Here is a 5,000-nt window from a genome sequence, read left to right on the forward strand (position 1 = left end):
ACAGATAATTTGTTTATAGTAATCAAATGTTTTGTGATCACATAAGGTCACTCCCTCCACCAAATTGACATTACCTGTACAGGTGCACGATGTGCCTCATGTCAGATGACGAAATGATCGCAGAGCAACGTGAAATGAAGTGTTTTGCTCAAGAGCACAACTTCAACGCCCGGTTTGGGAATCGAAACCACAATCTCACAAGCGTAAGTGGAATACCCTAGCCACTAAGCCATGCGCCATAATAATGATGATGATAATAATAATAATAATAATAATAATAATAATAATAATAATAATAATAATAATAATAATAATAATAATAATAAAGAACTGATGAAAATGGATACGGAGACAAGAAAAATGTTGACAATGCATGGAGCCTTCTACCTTAGGAATGACACCGATAGGCAGTACTTGTCCAGAAAAAAGGGTGGGAGAGGTTTGATCAGTTGCCAGGATTGTATCGAAACGGAGGAAAACAGCTTAGGGTGGTATGTAAAAAATGTCGTGAACCATTGTTGAAACATGCGAAGGAGGCCGGCGTCAATAAAACTGAGAGTTGTATTAAGAAAGAAAAATTTAAAGAGGAAAAGAACACACACAAAAAAAAAAAAAAAGAATCAGCATGGAAGGAAAAAAAATTTACGGCCAGTTTGCAAGAAATACAAACGCTAAGACAGATACAGAAGACCGGTGGCTATGGACGAGGAGGAGTGACCTGAAGATAGAGACAGAAGTATTCATATGCGCAGCCCAAGAACAAGCGTTAAGGACCAACTATGTGAAGTGCAGTATAGACAACACTACCGACAACGACAAATGCAGAATATGTGGTGAGAGAGTATGGCACATCGTTAGCGAATACACGAAACTGGCACAACGCGAATACAAAAGACGACATGACAATGTGGCAAGAATGATCCGTTGGAAAATTTGTAGAAATCACAGCCTACAAAGAGCAAAGACATAGAATGAGCAAACCCCCCAGAAGAAGTCACCGAGAATGAAAATTGCAAAATCTTGTGGGATTTTGAAAAACGATTTTCGACGTTTTCGACCCATGATCCACTGAAAAATGCATCAAAAGTGTTACAGTACATCATCGACTTTTAATAAATTTTATTGTATTTAAAAAAAAATGACTAATAAACTTGTTTTAAAGCAGAGATGGGTGTGTACATTGTACTTTGCCACAAAGTAATATACAGGTATGATACATAGAATAAACACCAATTCTTCTATAAATATTTGTCAACTAGTTAACAATTGAAACAATCAATTTTAATCGTTTTGTCAATGGATCAACTAGGTCAGAGTCCTTTTGTCGGCATTGGTGACCGAATTAATTAATGACATGCTTTCTCTACTTCGACTCTATTTGATTACTTAATAATGATGATGTTGATGACGACATCGGCGACGACGACGACGACGATGATGATGATGATGATGATGATGATGATGATGATGATGATGATGATGATGATGATGATGGTGATGATAAAAATGAAATAAAACCTGTGCGTGTATGCATAATGACACACCTGAAATACAGCAAAACCTGTTTTAACGCACGAATTCACATTAAAAAAATCTTGCAAACCAAATACAAAAACGAAACACCACTCAAGTTTTCTAAATGTCTTACAATTTTTCTAGAAATCTCAAAATGCACGCAGCACACATGCAGACTAAGTTTGACACACCTGTTGCCCACACTTAACACAAGTATCCCGCAAAACACCGACAGAAGATGTTTACTCATGAGTCTACAAAATTTCTGATTTGATTTTTAATCCACTGTTCCTAACCTCACTTCCGCCAGCATCGCTAAAAGGGGCGTGAAAGGCAGTCGACAATAGGTATGCACGCTAAGGGCGGCACTTTTGGTGTGCCGTATGTTGTATTTTTCCGATGTGGGGATGGATAGTAAACTTAAACGCTCGCTACACATCGGCACTCAGCACATCTGTCGCCTGAGGCCAATATAAGAAATAACATCTTTTTCTTCACACATGTCACTTTTTTTACCATATGTGTGTGTGTGTGTGTGTGTGTGTGTGTGTGTGCGCGTGTGTGTGTGCGTGTGTGTGTGTGTGTGCGTGTGTGTATGTGTGTGTACACGTTTATTATTAACTGTCAGAGAAAAAAGTACTCAGTACCATGGAGGAGATAAATATTTTATTTTGTTCGAGTCAGTCTGTTGCTACTCTAAGTTTCATCTGTAGGCACACAGAATCTTCAGGTAAGTTGTGAAAAGCAAAAAAATTATATATATATATATATATATATATATATATATATATAAACAATGGTGGTTCCCACAGCTTTAAAGCTGAAAAACTTTAAAGATATATATATATATATATATATATATATATATATATATATATATATATATATATACACCTGCCACACACACACGCACACACACACACACACACACACACACACACACACACACACACACACACACACACACACACACACACACACGCACAGTTCATGAGAGAAAATATAACAGAAAAGTTTAATTCTCCAATAGCATGTAACACGGGCAACGCCGGGTATCTCTCCTAGTATCTCTCTCTCTCTCTCTCTCTCTCTCTCTCTCTCTCTCTATATATATATATATATATATATATATATATATATATATATATATATATATATATATATGTATATATATATATATATATATTCGATGAGGGGTTGCACAGCTGAAAGATACTTGTTGCTGCACGGTAGCATGTGAAAGTGTTACGCACATTATCACACGTATGTGGTTTCGATTCACTTTTGTTTTGGGTAACCATCAATTTTACCAGGGGACAACTGAAAAATTGTTGCACTACAGTATAGAGACGAGCGTGGCCTAAAGATTAGGGAGTTGCTCATACGATCGCAAGAACGTGGTTTCCATCCCCGGACCGCAAGTTGTGTCTATTTAACTAAAGAAACTATTCTTTCGAATAACGAACAATTTTCTAGCGCACAGCTGAAAGACTCTTGCTGCTGCACTGCAGTAGGTGAAGGCGCATGGCAATGTGGTTAAGGTATTGCACTCACGACTGCAAGATCGTCGTTTGGATTCCCGGACCGAGTGGTGCGTTGTGTTCTTGAGCAAAACACTTTATTTCACGTTGCTTCAGTCCACTCAGCTGTAAATGAGTAACTCTGTGACAGATCGGCGTCCTGTTCAAAAGAAATGTTCTGATCTCGGCCACTTATACGCCATGGAAACCGGGTAACCGGCCCAATGAGTTGTAGCACTCAAAATAGTAATGTTCAGGAGACTTGCTACGACTGCAGCAAATATTCCACAACAGACAAGAAAGAAGGGGGAAAGGCTTTTAAAAACATCTCTTAAAGTAACTGGTCTTCCACTTCGTTCTCTGGAAGAGATCAAACAGGTCATTGTCTGAAGGTTCTATCACCTAAGATAACAGCCATTGAAACGCCAGCTGTTAAATACATATGCACAATATCATTTTTTAGAGTGTTAGGCGCTGCAAATACACTGCAGCCCAGACAAATAAGTTCAAGGACAGTTTTTATTTTCCCACACATCTATTAGACAGCTGAATACAGATATCTAGTGGTGATGTTACTAATATATGTATAAGGATGTTTGCATGTGTCGATGTAATTCGTGTTATTGTAATGATATATAATTGCATCGTATGCATTTGATGCATTACTTACTGTCCCTGCATTGTCATTGTGCTATAATGTGTCACGATACTCAAAAAAAAAAAAAAAAACGTTGGAGGGGCCGCCTAGACGCATTGAAGTATTGGTTTGATTTCAAATGTTGGCACAAGGCCAGCAGTTTCAGGGTAGGGGTTTAGTCAATTACACCGATTCCATTACTGAACTAATACTTATTTCCTCGACTCCGAAAGGATAAAAGGCAAATTCGACCCCGGCGGCTAAGTTGCGGGAACACAAACAAACTGACACGTGTCCTTTCGGGGTCGATGAAATAAGTATCAGTTGAGTACTGGGGTCGATGTAATCGACTATCCCCCACCCCCAAATTTCGGGCCCTGTGCTTATAGTAGAAAAGATTATTATTATTATTATTATTATTATTATTATTATTATTATTTCTAAGGCGGCGCGCGGGCAGATTCGTCAGCACGCCGGACGAAATGCTTAGCGGCATTTCGTCCGTCTATACATTCTGCGTTCAGATTTCGCCGAGGTCAACTTTGCCTTTCATCCTCTCGGAATCGATAAAATAAATACCAGTACAGCACCGGGATCGATGTAATCGTCTTACCCACTCTCCTGAAACTGCCGGCCTTGTACCAAAATTTGAAACCAATATCAATATGATCGAAAAGGCAGCAGGCTGGTAGAATCATTTGCACGCCGGCAAATGCTTAGCGGCGTTACGCCCGTCTTTGCGTTCTAAGTTCAAATTCTGCCGAAAGGATTATCATTATTTTCGCTGCTGTTACTTTGTTTTATAGAGCAGTTGCAAGTCTCACTCTTTCTCTCTCTCTCTCCCTCTCTCTCTCCACTTGCTCTCTCCTCTCTCTCGCCCTTCTCTTGCCCCCTCTCTTTCTCTCTCACACACACACACGTGCGATGGGCATGCACCCAGTTTATGTTCACCAAATTCCCTCACAAGGCATTCGTTGACCTCTGGGTGAGAGTGGGTGAAAGTAATCTTGGCCTACATTGCAAATTTCCCTTGAAAGCCTCGTTAATGTTGGTTGTTTTACTCTAAGTATTATTTATGATTTGTAATGAGAACAGAATCTGAGAACTAGGATTCTGTTAAATTTGTAATATCTTCGATTCTGAAAGAGTATTAAGTGAGTCAGATATTCTCAGGTTGACAGTATTTTTCTTAGGATGTTTGCAATACTCACGAGAAGAATTTTTTTGTTGCTTTGATACTTTTAGTTTTCCTAGTATTTGGCTGTAGTGTTTAAGAGCGCCATTTGATATTGTCAGATCATGTGATTTCCACATTCCTTGGCCTTTTC

General features: G+C 38.9%; 1 protein-coding gene across 6 annotated transcripts in view; it reads left to right on the top strand.

Annotated features, from left to right (window-relative positions):
* Positions 1 to 5,000, top strand: part of LOC106884233 (hydroxylysine kinase) — a 49,664-nt gene that overhangs the window by 34,714 nt on the left and 9,950 nt on the right. The gene's annotated exons all lie outside the window — the stretch shown is intronic.

This window comes from Octopus bimaculoides, chromosome 2, assembly GCF_046866305.1.
Source record: "Octopus bimaculoides isolate indiv1 chromosome 2, ASM4686630v1, whole genome shotgun sequence".
NCBI classification, from domain to species: domain Eukaryota; kingdom Metazoa; phylum Mollusca; class Cephalopoda; order Octopoda; family Octopodidae; genus Octopus; species Octopus bimaculoides.